This window comes from Leptidea sinapis, chromosome 6, assembly GCF_905404315.1.
Source record: "Leptidea sinapis chromosome 6, ilLepSina1.1, whole genome shotgun sequence".
Taxonomy (NCBI): domain Eukaryota; kingdom Metazoa; phylum Arthropoda; class Insecta; order Lepidoptera; family Pieridae; genus Leptidea; species Leptidea sinapis.
Genome location: NC_066270.1, coordinates 14105585 through 14126158, shown reverse-complemented (window position 1 = coordinate 14126158; position 20574 = coordinate 14105585). Strand labels below are relative to the sequence as shown.

The 20574-nt window shown below is 33.9% G+C and overlaps 1 protein-coding gene and 1 non-coding gene across 2 annotated transcripts in view; one reads left to right on the top strand and one right to left on the bottom strand.

Moving 5' to 3' along the window:
- The window catches only part of LOC126964970 (centaurin-gamma-1A), a 241009-nt gene that overhangs the window by 89321 nt on the left and 131114 nt on the right, over positions 1-20574 (bottom strand). The window lies entirely within an intron of this gene.
- Positions 13635-13706, top strand: Trnah-gug (transfer RNA histidin (anticodon GUG)). Its single transcript has one exon. It is a non-coding gene; the product is annotated as a tRNA-His (tRNA).

Here is a 20574-nt window from a genome sequence, read left to right as displayed (position 1 = left end):
ATACTTATGAGATTTCAAGGTTCTATGAACTTTAGTTTACTTTTCACTTTAAAACCATTTAAATTCCCTTTAATATACAAGTTAAAAATATCCCCAGTCCAACGCTCAAAACACAAAACAAAATACTGCATCGTTAATATCGACCGTCGCATTGTATCCATACAAAATAAAATTAAAGTAAAGTTTCAAGTTGACAAGTAAAATTTCCATTAAGATTTTTTCCATACCAATGAGCAAAAATAAAATTGCTTAAGAAAATAAACTATATCTTCCATCAATCTATGAAATATTCTCGCAGCATATCGAATCAAAAATGAGGAGAGACGTAGTCCAAATCATTGCGAAACTTCGAAACTGAAGTGGCAGGAGGCAGGGCACATAGTTCGACGGACAGATGGCCGTTTTGGGGCAGTAAAGTCCTCGAATGTCGACCACGTACCAAACGACGGAGTGTTGGTAGGCCCCCACAAGATGGATAAATGATCTGGTCAAGATTGCCGGAATACGTTGGATGCGGGTAGCGCAGGACCGATCATCGTGCAGATCTTTGGGGAGGCCCTTGTCCAGCAGTGAACGCCGGCTGATATGATGATTATGATGAAATATTAGCTTTTCGAAGTGAAAACAGGAGGGATAACCGAGAGTACAGGTAACTTCATGGTATGTGATCATGACTTCCCCATACTATCTTGCAACACAATAGGAATTCCAGGAGCTGTTACTACCAGCTTTTAAGATAAGTGTACCCACTTTTATGTATCATCCTGAAAACACTGCACAAGGAAGCTCATTCCACAGCTTGGTATGTGGAGGAAACACAAATACACAAACAAAAAAAAAATGCACGATGCGGGACTCGGACCCGCGATCTCTCGCGTTGCGTACAGCGCCCTTTCCAACTAAGCTAACCGTTCGTGTGACGTATAGTTGATAAAATCTTGTATGCTTTGTACAACTCTCAGATTGTGGCTGCATCTAAGGAGTCTACTTTACACTTGATAACCTGCTCAACCCCAAATATTTGCATATTAGGTAATGGACTTGAGATGTCCCTCTTGCAAATCTGAACTATTTGTTATATTTGAAAAGTGATAACCCTCACTTCTGGGATTATTTAATTAATTAATTAAATTATTCAATTACCATCAACGTCCTACTAAAATAAGCGTTCAGCAGCTCAGCCTGCTCCTGTTTGTCCAAATATAATGTTGATTTTGTATAATTTGTAACTTTATTTGAAGGCAGTTAATATTTCTATCATTACTATTAAAACCAAGACTGAGATCGAAGACTAAGACTAAAACCAAGACGCTGAGATCAATAATCCGCACTTCACGGCTCTCAGCAATAATGTTTCGTAATTTACTGTTGATTGCAATTCCTTGTTAGCTTCGATCCGATCGAATATTTCTCCTCCTTCCCAAGTGCCTGTTTTCTCACTGTCAAAATAAGGGTGATATATAATCTTATATTATAACACTATCATCAGATGCAGAGGAGGGAAACACCCTCTAATTACATTCGATCGCATCTGACACGTGTTCATATACCCTCCCTATAATGCGTTTATATTTAACTATTGGTAGTGCTGAGATTTAACTATTATCTGCAATAATAATACAGCACATATACTAAAAGACGCTGAAAGAACGCAAGAAAAACAAGGCTTAGAGAGCAAAGGAAGGTCAATGATGGCATCATGGCTGTAGGTAGTTAAATTACTGGGCAAATGAGACTTAACATCTTATGTCCCAAGGTGACGAGCACAATTGTAGTAACACTTAGAATTTTTGGGATTTTCAATAATCCTGAGCGGCACTGCATTGTAATGGGCAGGGTGTATCAATTACCATCAGATGAACGTCCTGCTCGTCTCGTGCCTTATTATCATAAAGAAAATGGAAAGTCTGCAGTGGTAGTATGCAGGACCCATAGCCCGTGAATATGGGGCAAAACGGTCCTGGAATGGAAGCCTTGAGGTGAAAGGAGACCACAGATCCAATGGAAGGATGATGTCAAGAAAAAATGCAGAGACATACCGGAAGAAAGGCACAAACCAACCAAGGCCTACACAAAGTTACTAGTAGATACTAGTTCAAAATAACTGAAAAAGAGAGAGAGAGATTCTAAAGGGCAAGTGTTGTTCTGTCCGAACAGCGCTTAAACTTCAAAAGGCATAGAAAAACGGAGAAGCGGCGTTTTCACAAGAAATCATCACGTCAAAATGATAAACATAGCCCGTGCTACGTTGTTTTCTGGCATTCCAGAACCACGCGTTTCAGAAGAGCTTCGTGTCTCGCATAAGCCATCTTGTGAAATGAGCTACCGATTGCAGTATTCCCGAACATTCTTCAAAGGGCGGCAATACATCTTTTGGCCGCTGGTATTGCTGATATCCATGCTTGGCGTGTTTTCCTTTCCACTAGGTAAGACGCTCGCCCGTTTGTTCAAATATAAAAAAAAGAGGTGCTAATATTGCCAACATTTGTATTAATATTGTAGAAATACAATGTTCACAAAGATAGTTTCACTCCGGCAGGGTCAGTAAATCAATATTGTGTGTCAGACACGGTGTCTAATGAAATAACGCGTCGATGCGTCTACTCGCTCGTTCACAGTGACCGCTCCTGTGCCCTTCGCAGAGGTAATATGTTGAAAAATCAATGATAGATAAAAAAACAAGAAAAAAAACTAGAAAGCAGACTTTTAGTTTGGTTTCATAGTTTATTTTTTTGTTAAAATATTGTTAAATATGTGTTAATTAGGGATGGTATGATTAACAAATATTATATTGTATTTTGCTATACATACAGTTTTTAAGAGATTTTTCCTCCTCTTCTTCTCTCTCAGAGCGCCATTTGTTTCCGAAGCGGTAGCAGTATCTATGATATTAGAAATGACATCAAAAATAATTCTAAAGGAATCAATTTTGAGAAAATAAATACCTTCTATGCCTTTTTATAGATATTTTATGGTCTGCAGGTCTGTAAAAGAAGATTAATTTCAAAAATATATTAATATACATCATTTTTAATCTTAGAACGATGATAATGTATTACCGAATAATTGATATTATAGCAGCAGTCTTTGGTACAAAGACACTTAAGGGGGTTAGGCATAAAAAATCGCATATTCTGAAGATCCTGGTAATAAGGCATAAAAGGTATTTATTTTCTCAAAATTGATTCCTTAAGAATTCTTTTTGATGTCATTTCTAATATACTAATACTACTACCGCTTCGGAAACAAATGGCGCTCTAAGAGAGAAGAAGCGGCGCAAGAAACTCTGGGAGAGCTGGGGAGCGCTTCTTCTCTTTTGCGCTCTTTTCAATAAAAATATACAATATCGTACAGTCATTTCTATCAATAAATGGGACAGACTATATTAATAACTAAATTAACATCAATCCTTGCCCAGTGTGCAAAGATTCAAATTAATACGACATTTTGAAGGGGTCTTAAATCAACTTCAAACATTCCGATACATACAGATACATTCTGATACATATACCACAAAAATGGGACAGACTGTTTAAGATATTGTATTGTCACCGGTCCTTGATAAGTGTACAAAGTTTCAATTCATTCCAACATTTTAAAGGGGGTGATAATCGTAATCAAAGGTATTTTTTTATGCAAATAAGGGATGAGACGAGCAGGCCGTTTTGCCCTATATTTCCGGGCTATGGGACCTGCGTACTACCACAGCAGACTTTCCATTTGCTTGATTTTTTTTCATTATGATAATAAGGCACGAGACCAGCAGGACGTTCATCTGATGGTAATTGATACGATCACGGTCAAGATTATTCAAAAACCCAATAATTCTGAGCGGCAATACAAGTGCGCTCGTCACCTTCAGACATAAGATGTCAAGTCTCATTTGCCCAGTAATTTCACTAGCTACGGCGCCCTTCAGACCGAAACATAGTAATGTTTACACATTACTGATTCACGGGAGTAAAAGGCGCCATATTTCGTTACACATTACATAGTTTCACGTCAAGCTAATAATATAAAGCCTGCAATTTGATTTCTCGCGCCAGTGGTACATAAACTTCTTAATAATAAGAGTATTTTTGTAACTTATAACAAAGGAGAAAAACAAATACAACGCCATAAAATTTAAATTAGATCAGCTGTCTAGACACAAGTCGTTCTGGAAAATTACAGGTTCTTTTCATATAGCTACATGTTACGTTTTGGCTCACATAATAGACACTTGCTACTTATATAAATCCAGGTTTTCAGTACTTTCTTTTTAGGGATGCATAACACTTAACATTTGGTGCCTTTGCTTATGTGTATATGCTAGTATATGCTAAATGTGGCAGACAAAGCATAAATGCAGATTAAGGTGGGAAAATAAGATTTTTTGAAAGTACAAATCATACTGGATTTAACACTTCAGAATTAAGACACTTATAACTATTATTGATCTCCGCAAAAAGGTTTAATTAAAAAAAATGATACTTACATGCATCCGTAATAAATATTAGAAATGATAAAAAATAGGCGTTGCGTGTAACATCCCACAACGTTACACAAATTACCTCTGTTATGGGGTGAACCCCTAATAACGATTGTCATAAAAGTCACGGCAAATGGAATCATAATGGCGCTCCAAATAGAAGGCGAGCCTAATAAAGGTAATAAATGCCTTTCAGAAATCATAGAGCTTTGCTTTATGTAATAATTGTGATGTACAGAAAGCATAGATAGAAAAATCTAGGCAATTTTTATACATTCACAATACTTATGTGTGGATGTAACAATTAATTCTTTTCTTTTTTTTTAAAGTGAAACTTTTATTACGTCGTCTCAAACGTTTTCGTATGTGTGATGCATGTCGCGTGACGGTCGGGCGGCGCCTATAGTTCGCAGCAGCTGACCCTGTAGTGTATAGACTATTACTCATTTGTGCCAGTGCTCCAAGCTATTTTGTTTGTTTTTGTCAGTGTGTAATGTAATAAAGCGATTTTTATACCCTTTATGGAGTATTGATCCGAAATTTTTTAGTTAAATGTCTATGTGAAAAAAAGTTTCACTTTTACCGTGGTTTCATAAAACCACACAATCCTTTTTAATATTGACACACTTTTACACAAATTATCTTGCCCTAAACTAGGCATCACCTGTAATTGGGTACAAGACAACGATATATTTAATACAATATGCTTACTTAAACATACATAAAAACAAATAAACATCCATGACTCGGAAACAAACATTTCATCATATAAATGATTGCACCTAGCGGGATTCGAACCCGGGACCTCTAGCTCAGTAGGCAGGGTCACTAACCACTGGGCTATAGCGGTCGTCAAAGGGGTTTTTTATGGAAGAGAAGAATAAACGAGCTTACGTACCTGATGTTAAGTGATCACCGACGCCTACATTCTCCTGCAACACCTCAGGAATCACAGGAGGTTAGGGAATAATTTCTCATGAATTACTTTATTTCTCAATATAAAAGTACTAGTAGCATTTATGTGATTAAATACAATATTCATTAATTGCTCTACCGTACATAAAAATGACAATTTAAATTACATAAAATATTTAAATATTCAGAAAAATTACAATTATTTAACATTAAAAAGTTTATCCCTAAGAAAAATCAACTTACATCCATGATAAACTGTAAAAATATTTCGTGGCTGAGATTAGTTCCCTAGACATCGCGGTGTTGCGGCTTCGAAATCACAATGATTCAACCACTGGTCCAATGTATGATCATTATTTTGAAATAGCCAAACTATAGTTAGTTAGAAGTTATTACTTTCATCGATAATTTCAACGACTGTCTTACGAATTTTTGATCAGGCCACGTGTCCTGACGCCAGTTTAACATTTTATACCTATCTCAAAATATGTGCTCATCGCCGCTAAAGAAGTTTTCACTTCAAAAACGTATAAATATACTTAATGACACCATATTATACGAGTTCTATTGTGAAGAGTAATAATTTTTTGCCCACACGTAACAGCACCGTACCAAAAACCTATTTTCGTTAGTACAATATAAGTCACAAGTCATTCGTGTTAAAATTAATGAAATGTCTACAGTTATCTGCAATAAAAAGGTTTTCACTCCATTTGTGTCACTTTTTGTGTATACTATTATTAATGATACCGCTTCACAAGTCAATCTATTGACAAAACTTAGTTTACAGTTAACATTTTTTACATAAAATCGATAGATTCGATCGAGACCATTATACAAGAAATGTACTTCAGATTTTAACTCACTTTTTGTCATTTAGGCACATTAGAAGGCTAGTGAAAATTCGAGCGACGAATTATTGAATATAGAAGTACAGAGAGAATAAAAATTTATGAATAGAAGTAATACTGTCTAATAATAATACTAATACATGAACTATTGCTGTCATCTCTGGTCTGGCGCACCCCAGTATCAGGTCGATCCATTTGACCGCGTGCAACGCAGAGCAGCTCGAATTGTCGGGACCCAGTGCTCTGTGAACGGCTGCATCACTTGGCATTGCGTAGAGACATCGCTTCATTGTGTGTCCTCTACCGCATTTATCATGGGGAGTGTTTCGAAGACCTGTTTCACCTGATTCCTGCCGCCGCATTCCACCTTCGCACGACACGCCACAAGTTAGGATATCATCCCCACCATCTGGATGTGTGGCGGCCTCCACAGTGCGGTTTTCAAGGAGCCTTATTTCTTTTCTTCTTTTCAAAACTGTGGAATGAACTTCCTTTGCGGTGTTTCTGGGACGATACGACATGTGTACCTTCAAAAAAAGCGCGTACACCTTATTTAAAAACAGGCAACGCTCTTGTGATTCCTCTGGTGTTGCAAAAGAATGTGGGCGGCCATGATCACTTAACACCAGGTGTCCCGTACGCTCGTTTGTCCTCCTTTTCCATAAAAAAAAGAAATCTAATAAAACGTTTACGGCAACCACACCTTCATAATGTGTCTTGGCCAGATATATACAAACTAGCTAAATGTAGCAATGTATGTGAAAATTTTAGTAATTGTTGGCAGACATATTTAATAGTTTGCCAGTACGATGTTGTTAAGCTGTTCTTAAAGTAATCAAGTCTAATAATTATAATATAACATTCATTTCGAACCAGATCCATATCTCTGTTATGTTTTACTTAAAAACTAAGTTAGTAGGTAAATGTGAATTATTTTATATCGGTGTGAAGCGACATCGACCTTTGTAAGTTATAAAGTAATGCGTGATTATTAAGGAAATTAATACGATAAGTAAGTATTTAAGAAAGATCCGGCCTCAAGGATAAACTTAACATAGTTTTTGTTGGATGACGTTATATCTGTTAATACTTTTTATTGTGAACAATCAGTAAAAAAATAGCTTTATTTTAATACGAGGTGTGCACGCGACATACCTAGTTACCGCAACCATACGCATTGAGGTACCAACAATATAAATATAAGACGGGTGCAAAGTAGATCCTGTAGATGGAGCCACAACCAACGAGTTGACCAAGATATACCTAGGTTTAAGAATCATATGTCACTCGTATGTCGCGGGTCCGAGTCCATATGTAAATTTCGGTTACAAATTTAATATGTCTATATTGTTTGCTTATTTTGCCCGTGCCTTGCATTATTTGTTTAAATCAGCATACTATTGTATCTCAACTAGCATGACCTAGAAGCATTATAATATAAACATAGTAATATTCATTTTAATAACAAAAACGTGTGTCGCGGATCATAAATTGTCTGTATTATTCCAGTTCATGATCGTGCAAACATTGTTGGTCGTTGTAAAGTACATTACTTTGAAACATAGACTTACAAAATACTAACGTATAGACAAATCGTCCAAGAGAAAGGAAAATCTCTAACGGAGATACAACAAGAAAGTAAAGGAAAACGAATCTATTGTTACTGTAAGTAAATCGTTTATTTTAATGAAAATAAGGGACAGGACGCTCAGCTGATGGTAATTGATACGCCTTGCCCATTACAATGCATTGCCGCTTCGGATATATATATATATATATATATATATATATATATACTAAACAAATCAAGAAAACATTTTAATTATTTTTTATAACACATTTTCTTACATTTTTGCGAAACCTTGGCAACGAGTCTTTGAATAGGCATTTATAATCGTTATTATTGTACTAGTGTAGAAAATGCCCTGATTCCACCATCACATTAAATACCACAAACTTATATACCGTATTATCTAGATGTGCGGCGTTCTTTCACAGTGTGGTTCTCAATAAATTTTTAGGTCTCAACCAAACTATGGAATGATATTGGTCCGAGTTTCCAACACGATACACGACAGACTGTGATTCTTCCGGTGTTTGAAATATTATTATTAAGGCAGTAATAACATACAATTATCCCTTGTATGTCCTTCTATTTTAGTTTAAACGGCTTTTAAGTTGAGACAATCAATTTTATTGAACCACTCTGTCAGTGTGATTGTTTTTATAGAATAGGAGGACAAACGATTTATATGATTACCAAACTACAGTTCAGATGCGAAAAAGAAAAACGAAAAGACAAAGTGAAATTACTTCTAAGGGCTGGTTATTTACTACACAAACCTAAAAAGTATCTATAAGAGACTATAGCTTAGAAAATACTAAAAAAAGTTACAATAATAATATGTAAGTTGCATTCGAGCAAAACATGTCTGACCAACAGTAGTAATGCAATATATAACACAGGGGTACCTACTGATCCCTTTAGACTAATAGAAACATGTCATCCCATATTAACTTTACGTAACATCCGCAAGCCCCATTTCCTTTGACGTTTTGTTCATCAAATTCATTGTTATTTTTTGCATACAAGAAGCTGAACACATTCGTTTTTGGAATTATGCATAAATTATACACCTTCCCTTTCTCAATGATAGCTCATCCTACTTGGCGTTAGAATCTAAATTAGGGTTAACTTCAATCAACTGCTTGCTTTTAAGATTATCTTTTAAATACATTTTAATTGGACCCCTGCGTTGAACATTTTGTACGTCATGGTTATTGTCACGGCGACCTGAAAGGTTGTCACGCATAGCTAATGGCGAATTGAATGTCGTGTCAGTTTTGGTACGGTCGATGGATTAGTGAAGCCTATTTATGTCTAGTTGAGTTTATTGTCTCATTATGACAGTCAAAATATTGAATTATTAATCGAGCAGCAGTATAAATATATCATATTACTTGTAAATATTCTTGCAGACAGTAGCTTCTATTTATTTTGGACCTCATCTTAAATTATTAAAAGGAAATAAAATTTGTATATATTTTTGTATCCTCGCTAACATATGGCTGCCAAACTTGGGCGCTCAATAAATACCAGGCGAAGTGACGCAAAGAAATGTGGAAAGAAAATTATTAAATATATGACTAATAGACAATATAATGGAGAATAAAATACGGACAAAAAGTAAATTTAAAGATGTAATAAGAATTGCGAAAACTATATAATGGAATTAGGCAGGCCATATAATATCAAGGGCAAGTAACGAAAGATTGAGCAGTATACTGCTCAATCTATATATGGCTATAGCCACAAACTGGTACCCATTATGTATATGGCAAAAGAAGAAGAGGAAGACCTGGTACTAGATAGAGAGACAAACTAGTAACTTACGAAGTAGTTTTATAGTCCCGCACACATAAATTAATTAATAATAATCTTAAATTATAATAGGCTTTAATGAATAAATAAATAAAATATATTTTTGTCGTTCTTCGACTAAAACTTTACTGTGTACAGATAAATTCAGCAATAGACAATTTGGGGCTTGCAAGACGAATTGTTCCAAGCAACGAGTTTCGTGCACAAAGATGTTTCCTATTTTAGAAAAACCGGGCACGTCGTTTTTACTGCAGGAAATCGTCGTACCGTGAATGCTGAATGGTAAACTGCCTCACTGTTAGCTATTGACGAAATAACGACCATAAATACCGCGTAATCTTTAACCATGACAATGGCATTCTCAAACAGACAAAAGACTTGAAAAAAAGCAAGTAAAAATCAATTTCGTTAGCAATTCTGTTTTGAAGCTTCAGCTATTACTATTAAACCCAATTTATAATTAATACAATATTGTTAACAATTGAAGATTGCAACTCCTAGACGCCATTCGACTTAAAATTAGTAAAATTAATTTAATGTATGGCGTAATGTTGCATAGTTCTGTAGATGAAGTTTTGTTTGAGGTCTTCGTTGGAAAAAAAATATTTTAGAAAATTTTAGTTTTCTATACGTACGTAGTTAAAACCAAATTAAATGATTAAAATTAATAGTTGATACATAGCGTGATGTTACAAAATTCTGCAGACGCAGTTTTGTTTGAAGTCTATGTTGGAGAAAAAATATTAAAGAAAGTTTTAGTTTTCTATTAGAATGAAGTTTCAATAATATCAAAATGGGTGGCACAAAATGCGCATAATCTATCAATAAAACCCTTCATACATCTCGTCCATTAAACACTAAACAAAGGCTAAGTAAAGTCGTAAAAGTGTTACTAAATGAGTCTTAAAATATGTGATAGTTTCAATGATATCTGTGATTACAAAGTCATAGTAGACCATAATCATACTAAAGATATTATGGTCACAACCTTACTGTGCTATTACAAATAAAAATCATAACTACGGTCTTGACAAAACATGTCTATCAAATTCATAATTCTCAAACGTCCCTAATCTTAAGCCGTGTGGTCACAAATTTGTGCAAAGAATACGCATGCGCCAAATCCCTCATTGCACGATGAAAAGCTTAGAGACCAACAAAAGGACACGTTGGAGTGGCAACAAAATACATATTTTACAATAAGGCAGCTGATGTTACCCCAGTTTCACGAGGATTTTGTAAGAAAACTGGAATCAATGCAAGTCTTAGCTTCCGTATTGCAGAACCAGTTTCATTTAAATACAAATACAACACAACAATACCATTATATAATATACCAGCTCGCTATATCCATGGGAAAATTGTAAATCATTTTAATAAGATATTATATTCAAATAGACCGTGTGTTTGATGTTTTAAATAAATAATTTGACGTAGTGTCAAGAAAGATATTTGTTTAGAAATTCATTTTTTTATAATATTTAAAAGCTATCAATAACTTAAGCACTACATTGAGGCCGATATTTATATAAGACTAAATCGCCTTTTCAAATAAAGAAAGTTATACCTGAGAATAAACCAAGAATATGTAAAATGTAAAAAAAATAGAAATTTTGCTTAAGATTGGTTTATTTGGAAGTATAACGTTTCCCACGTTTATTTGCCATTTTTAAATTTTAAGAATTATCATTATATCGACAGTGTTGTCAGCGATATAGTCAACATTTTGCATAATCTTGGCTTATTCTCAGTTATAAATTTATACCAGGTTTATTTGTAAGACCGTATGAGTTTACGCTACTATTAAATCTAGTTTCTAAATATAATATTGTGGTATGCCATGGAATATTTCCTCAACGTTCAATTAAATTATTGCAGAAAATTTTGAGAATACCAGATTTAATAAAATTAATTTTCTGCCAATAAACAGTTAATATCTCAAGATAGTTTAGAAATAAGATTACTACTTTAAGACCTATTGTTATACGAGCAAACAATATCATACGAACTTTACGAGCGTAACAAACTAAAATAATTGTTATTCTTCGTTTTGACACGTCCTTGGCGAGCCACCGCTCATCTCAACCCATTGACAATACAGTAACCCCTCGCCTTTCACGTGAAAAGTAATAATGGAGGGAGTTTTGCAACGCGCCCGTCAATCGAATTGTCAATTTTTTAGAATTCAATGTCAGTTGGCGACGTGGGAAATATTCCCACAGGGTATCAGTTTCTTCATCACATTCAGCGCTTAAAGATAGCATCTAAGATGCCAGATACGTAAGCCACGCGTTTTGATGACCTAAGGAAGTAGTTGTTTTAGAAAGTTGCACAGGATTACTTGAAGCGACTGAGTTTTGAAGTGAAACTTCTCAACGTATGAGAGAAATTTTATAGCAAATCGTCACGATTTTCGGTTACGCGCCATATTGTTGTTGTTTTAAGTGCCACACTAGTGACTGACAACTCTTTCATTTAAAGTTTATTAAAGACACTGTCAATTCTGTTTGAATATTTTTCTTATAAGCTAAGGCCTTTGTCAGATTTAAATATTTTAAAACAGTATACCGCCTAGCCGAGATAGTAACACAGAAATAATAATAGCTAGAACATTGGTAGCTTTTGACGTGGATGTTGGATGAATATAGACGTTTGTTTCCGAGTCATGGGTGTTTATATGTATGTTTAAGTAAGTATATTGTATTAAATATATCGTTGACTTGTACCCATAGTACAGGCTATGCCTAGTTTGGGACAAGATAATTTGTGTAAAAATGTGTCAATATTATTATTATTATTTATTGGTATTTGTACCTGTAAATACCATGCAATATTGTTGCACAAATAATTTTATTCTTTAGGGTAGGTGAGAGCAGGCTATTGGTGTAAATGATAGCCAAAGCAATGCTTCCTTGCTAGAGAAATGAAAGCATTGTCTTTGGGAACACATTTTTTTTAAATAATATGGCCCACCCCAATTTGGAATAATGTGAAAGAAACGTCTTTGAGTAGGTAAAGCTCTGAACGCGCCTCATAAGCGATGTGGTTTGTATCATAATTCTGCTTCAGTGGTCGTACTTCACGCATCGCCATGGATTAAAAATAATACCAAAGAATATATAATAATAGTAGAAGTAATAATACCTACAGAGGCTACAGAATACTGTCTTCTTATCAGATTTAAAATTTTAAAATTAGGTTGTTACTTATTTGTTTTAATTTAAAATCTATATTATATATAAGAGATTTCCACGTATATAGTCACTCATGATATCTCTGGAACCATTAGAGCTAAAGACTTGAAATTTGGTAGGAATATTGTTTTCACCGAGTAGAGGTCAGCTAAGAACGGATTTTCCAAAATTCCATCCGCTAGAGTTTTTTTTTATCATAAACAGATCAACGTCTGTCGGGTCAGCTAGTGATTATTAAACAAAAACGAAAATTGAGTCTTCTAACATTCAAATGAACGATCCTATTCTCCACCGGTGTCCTACCGGACACAGATTATATTGAATTCGGAAACGAGCTTTACGTCATCAACACGTTTGCAAATCAATATTAATATCTGTGTTATCATAGATACATGGCAATAAGCCATAGTAAAGAAAAATGCGTCATTGATTTACGGTCGTTCCCAATAGACTATCTACAGTTAGAGATAAATTACAACCTTCTACTGTCACTTAGTAGTCCCAATATACCCGATAAGTCATTATTATCGCCTTATATTTGGACGCGTGAATTGCAAATTTCCATATAAACTTCTATCGCTGGTAAGCGGTAAAGTCGTCCTATTGGCAGACAGCGTGTATGGATAAGGTGTTTAATAATTAAGATTTTTATCTCAAGTAAGAGATAGACTGAATATTGGGAACGGCCGTTAAGTTAGGTAGATAGCAGGAATAGCCACAGATATAAATATCGGACCGCTAATTTGAGGATCTAAACTAACTTTATTTTCATGTAACTGTTTTTAAATCAAAATTTTAACCAAGAGCACATCGCCTCAATAGCCGTGATCGTCTAGTGGTTAGGACCCTACGTTGTGGCCGTAGTAACCCAGGTTCGAATCCTGGTCACGGCAGTGTTTCGGAGCACTGTCATGGTGAGGCGTATATTTTTTTTTACCACAGTTGATGTAAAATGGATGAATATTGCAAAATATTTTAAATAAAATGTTCTTAGAATAAAATCTTAGACAAAATATAGTAAAATGTATGAATCCATAATAATATATATTTTTATCGTATTATCATGATAAATAATAATATCATGTAATAATACTTGCTATTATTACATGATATTATTTAATTAGTGCCTAATAAAATTATGTTTTGCTTTTCGCTGTGTTCTAGAATAATTAATTATAAGTATTTAACGCCATCTAGATTTGTATACTGAAAGCGCAACATCAAACAGTGCGTGGACTACAGCCGTTACAGTTAACGCTTTACAAACATTTTTACACTCTGTCGTTAGATGGCGCTTATGCATTATTTCAATTACGTGCACTAGGTGGCACTAGAAACTATGAATTCTTCTTGTACTCTTGTAAGTTGAAACACAAAGTTTCCTTTTTCTCTAATGTGTTGAATTTATTCGTTAGATACGTTAGTATCTTACGTAGCACAGGTTAAATATAAATTTTAAACAATATTATGTTATGTAAGTTATTCAATGCAACACTTACTTTCGCATATAATATTGAAAGATGGGTTGACACCAATGACGTTCTATAAGTATTCGTAAGATTGTTTTTAGTACATAATTTTATAATAATTATCAATTTGATTATAAGCTTATGCACACAATATGTGTGAGCCTTAGGCATAAATATTATATTAAAAATATTTTTTTCATTTTCTCTCTCTTCCATTGGACAAAACGGTAGAAAAAAAAATCAAAAAACCAATAGAATTATTTTTCATTATTTTCCTAACCTTAAGAAAAAATCTATAACACATTCTTAAGTTAAATAGAAGCATCATTTTGTCATCATCAAATATAATCATTTTATTGCATTAAAAATTTAGATTTTAGAACCTTTAGATAGAATAATAAAAACTTTGAAAACAAACAATATAAATTTTGAATTTTATTATTATATTACAAAAATAATGGTACACTGTGACATGTGTTGTCATTTCTTCCAGGTTCAGACTCTAGTTGGACTTCGATCCGATGCGGGAAAATCCGATTATTGTATATAGGTAATATATAATACCAGCTGCTGAACCGACAGACGCTGTTCTGTCAATAGACAAAAAATGATGTAAGAATTCGGGAATAATGAAGTCTAAAGCGACCGAAAATGTGTAATTATTAAAATTAAGTTAATGAGTTTGAAATGAAACAAAAACGTATTTCTGAATGATTTTATAATATTAATTATGTAGTATAAAAATGATAAGGATTAATATCGTATTTTTGAAAGCAGCTTTTATATAACCGCATTATAATTGTCAATTTTTATTTATATTAAAATGAATATTTTATATAATGTTTCTGTTATCCTTGAGAGATAGACATATTATTACAACTTTTCTGTAGATCTCAATAAGGTAGTCAATTCCACCGTACATTAATATTACATTTGTTATAGATATCTCAGAGGGTTTAGACAATATTTTTAATGATAGCTCTCGGGCAGCTTGTATTTTTGCGACATCTCCAACAATTATCGTTAATGATGCCAAAAATGTATACAATTACTTAAGCAACTATATACTGAAACCTTCCTCGAGAACCACGCCATCTATTGGTGGAAACAGCATAAAAATAGGTGCAGTAGTTTTTGAGTTTATCGCGAACAGACACACGCAGCGGAGGACTTGTTTTTATAAAATGTAGTGATTTTCAGAGACAGTCCTCAAAATGCTATACTAATCTCATCCAATTTTCAGAATGACGCTACCTAAAATAATAATAGTAGCGTTGTTAGTATCTTATTAATTGTATTGCACAACACATGTTTACTATGTAGTTGCAGATAGCTCACGATGATACCAAGGTTTTTTGAAGTTAAAACTTCTTTAGCCGCTTTGGGCACTGTGGTAGGGGAAATTCTTTTGGGTTCGCGTCACCAACATGCTCATGACTGGCGCACGCGATAAACAATTAATTTAAAAAATTACTATAAAACTATATAGATACTTTTTGAATGGGTTAAATCACGTGAGTTCGCGTCACCGAAATGCTTATAGCAGTATATCTGTAGCTATACAGCTGACGTATTATGCAACATCAGTGCTGTGTATATCTTATAAGTGAAATTTAATGGATTTAGTGAAAGGTGTATTTACTGAGCTGAAATAGTGTTTTAGTTTCATTAATATATTATTGAAAATAAGTTTTTAAATTATATCAAAATTAATAATTCTATAATAAAGTTAATTATTTTTAAACATTATGATATTTAAAAAATTTAAGTTTTCACTTCTATCGGCAGTCTCTACGATTATAATTTTTTTATTTTATAATATAAATTAGTGTTGCACAAAAAAAAGTTTAAAATATTTATTTTTTTGCAAATGGAGGACATACGAGCGCACATTAAGTGATCACCGCCGCCCACAAATATGTAGAAATATGATTAAAATAGCCAGATAGGAAATCTAAGCATCGGGAGCTTAGATTTCCTTGGTCGCGGTTTGTCGCTCGAAAAGAAAATGTTTTGTAAAATGTAACGTAAAATAAAAATCCAGCATTCTTTGTACGACCTCTCCAGTGCTTTCACTTTAAGAATTCAAGCCACATATAACCTGCTTTGTTGAAATGTTTCAGAATAATATCACAATTTCAGTAACGTAGCTAACCACACTGGGGTTCAAAATATTAAAGTTATTCTTCGGATATTTTCAATTTGAAATTCTTAGATGATTTATACTTGTAGATAGAGCCTCTTGTTGCTAGACAACCGTTTAAAACAGGCCAGGTTTACCAGACCAGAATCAAGACGCATCCGAGCTGGTTGCGCAACCAGGTTGGTGGTGCGACGAGCTCGGACACCAGGTGAGTAAGTCTGTATATACATTTTGTTGGTAAATATACAGCAGGGGTGGATGCGCTGCAATTATTATTTTTATTGTTATTTGGTTGTGGCTAATTTATGGTCGAGTCCTGTAGACAAAGAAGACTAAGGACTTCATTAGTGAACTATATTATAATCGCAAAAAGTTCTCTGTGTAACGCATCGCAAAAACCCTTTTTTCTACGCACCTCGAAGGAAGTGGCACGCACCTTACTACCAGGAGTTCATAAATGACTAGCGGGGGCCCCCAGCTGCAGAACACTGCGTCCAGGAATACCAGATACGTCGGCATATTATTTCAGCCATAACCAAGGTAGGCACAAAGCTTAATGAGTGGGTGTTGAATAGACCTTTGGTTATAGAATAATAGAAACATATTAAACTAAATAAATTTTAACACTAGTGCTACATTCATTAAGGTACTTAACGAGGTAGGCACTGCCTTTTTGCCTACATAGTATGCACGCCCCTGTAATACAGTGATATATAGTCCTGACACTCGCGATTTGTGTTAGTGTGCGTACATTCCTCAAAATAAAGATTAACAGCTGTTAACCTCAATTTTTTTCGACGTTTTCACAGCTGTCACAGTTTATCTAGAAGTTTATATGATCTAAAATGAAATTAAATAAATAAAAAAATGTTAACACACTTTAACACAAAGTAACTTGTCACAAACTAGGCATAGCCTGTACTATGGGTACAAGACAACGATATATTTAATACAATATACTTTACTTAAACATACATAAATACTTATAAACATCCATGACTCGGAAACAAACATTCATATTCATCATTTATATCATATTATAAATTTTTCAATTCACAAAATAGACTATCTGCTAATTATTCAAAGAACTTTATTTATTAATCAACTGAATGCTACGTCAATGTATTTTATTTGATATTTTACGGATGTTTCGTTGAAAGCGTAAATTACGTGTAAATATTTAATTCCGGCGGGGATTACAGCATCAATTCGAGGGCTGAATGTAACTGACTCAGCGTGTAAGTTTGGTTTTATTTTAGAGCTAAAAATATCATGAAATTCGCAGGTAACCTTTGCTGGAAATATGAGATATTTAAATTCGTGCATAAAATATTTTATGAAGAGATTACTCATCAAAGCTCAACTTTTCCTAAGTAATGGTAAATTTTAATTTAAACACTAAAAATGCGATTTAATATTCGTTTTTTTTGTGCGTTTCGAGACTTCGTTCTAATTTTTAAGGGTGTGAAGCAAACTCTTAATACTTAATGACTATTATTCAAAGTATATATTAAATTGTGTTTTTAATATACATATTTGGTATAAAAACATAAATGATATATAAAAACTACTTCTCATCAAAGTTCTGCTTTTCCGAAATAGTGGTAAATGACAGTTTTATAGTTAAATAAAACAAAAAACCGCTTTAAAAGAAAATACGAGACTTGAGTCTCGTGCCAGATTTTGGCGACTCCACATGTCCTGAGGATGGCTCGTGTAGAGGCGAAACACGTGTCGAATTGATTAAAGACAAATATTGGCGGAATTAACAATTAAAAAAACTCAAATCATTTGGACAATTATGGATTTCCGCAAAGTAACGCCTACTTCAATAAATTTTCATAAACCATACATCCATCCATTTATATAGTCATGAATAGAACTCGCCATACTTGAAAATAAGTAATTAATTAATAATTATTATTGTTACTTTTTAAATTGTAGTTTGTCATTAGCACAAATTATATACTATCACCTTCAACTTTATAAAATCAAAAAGAGAGAGAGTTACAAACAACATCAAAAGTAGAAGCCACCTTTATTTAAAAGAGACCTTAAATTTTTTTTGTTTCAAAATGCCTCTATGATATACCCGATTTTTTTAATATACAGGCATAATTTTTATTTAAATATAATCAAACTAAGCTCTTCTGAATTGTCATAATATTTTCTATATAATTGACCGCATATTCCATTCAAATTCAAATTTAAATATTTTTATTCAAAATAGGATTAAAAATCACTTATTGAACGTCAAAAACTACCACCCATTCAAAAGAGACTGCCTCAGACCTGAGAAGAATGGGCGCAAGAAACTCAGCGGGCTTTCTTTTTGTAAAAATATGGATAACAATTTGATATCGTACAATAAACATTCATAATTAAAGAGCCTGAGGGTGTTCGCTTTATTCCCAGTCCGTGGTATCATTAAGAAAATCGTTTATGCTATAGTAACCTTTCTCACACAAACGTTTTTTAACAATCCTTTTAAATTTCGTAACCCATTTGTTTCGTACATTTTCTGGGATCATATTGTACAAAAGACTTACTTGCTCGACCCGACCGAGTCGTAGGAATTAAACAAGTTAATGTTTGTTCCTCGTGTTCACATTATGAATGTCACAGTTCCTAGAAAATTCCTCAATGTGCTTATGAACATACAGTACATACAATATTATTTTACCCTAAATATATTGGTACAGGCAAGTATTTGGATAAAAGCAAAAAACATCAAAGCAAAAACATTGATGGCATCGCCGAGGTTCTAAAAAAATAAAAGCGAAAACCGTAGCCGATATTAATACAATGAAAGTGTAGGAATAGATAGATATATGATATAGATACCTGTAGATAGACAGGAGATGAATGATTGATGACGTAGCGTTCCCGTCGGGAGACAGCCTCCGGTACGGTGTTTGACTAACATTTACTTGCTTTTTGGCATGTTTTCGTGTGTAAGTGTCTGTGAATTTATATTGAACCACTCATTCGGATAAATAAGAGACTGCCCAGAGAACGTAACTACTAATATATTTTTATAATAAACACTTGAAGAGGCTGCACTAAGGGATAGAAGATAATGATTCTAAACTGGACTATTACATTTTTTTTAATGAAAATAAGGGACGAGACGAGCAGGACGTTTAGATGATGGTAATTAAAACGCCCTACCCATTACAATGCAGTGCCGCTCAGAATTCTAGAAAATCCCAAAAATTCTGAACTGCATTACAATTGCGCTCGGCACCTTGAAACGTAAGATGTTAAGTCTCATTTGCCCAGTAATTTCACTAGCTACGGCGCCCTTCAAACTAAAACACAGTAATGTTTGCACATTAATGCTTCACGGCAGAAATAGGCGCCGTTGTGGTACCCATAATCTAGCCGGCTTTCTGTGCAAAGGAGCCTCCCACTGGTACATTCGTTTAATTTATGTTTGTTTCTAGTGTTAACATATGATCGATGAATATACATATATATGAAGATGAATAATGATAGTGATGAAGTTTTTAGAAACTTCGCTCATGTGTCTATGAACATATTACACTATCAAAAATATATTGAGATGCAACAGTTAAAATGTTAATTGTTCTTCGATTTTTTTTTTACTTTTGGACAAGGTTATAAATAGTGCGAATAGCCCTCTTTGCAACACAAAGATGGTATTAATATTGGCAGCATTTCCCCATAAAAAATACTATAGGACATAATACTATGAAGAAGCTAGTCGCGAATTATATATGTCAGTTAATTGTCCGTTGTTAAACTTGTTTGGATATTTCCATAATTTCATTTTTTTTTGCGTAGAACTATTGACGTATAATAAAAAACTAAAATCACAATCACGCTCGAAAATTGTCTGAAGGAAACGAATGCCTACGCGTCTATTAGGCAGAGTTTTCGTTTAATTGTGTTTCGATCGCGCTTTGAATACAACGCCACGCAATGACAAAGTATTCAGTGAAAAACAGAAGTGTCGTATTTCAGGTAAACGGCCTAGTAAATAAAAAAAATTGTGTAAGTAATTTGACGTTTCCAATTATATTGCTTATTTATTACATTTAAATTGCTTAAACAAATTCTTGCCTCGTGTTCGCGGACATATCTTTCGCATCATAACCAAACTCTCAAGAAAACTTAATTGATTTT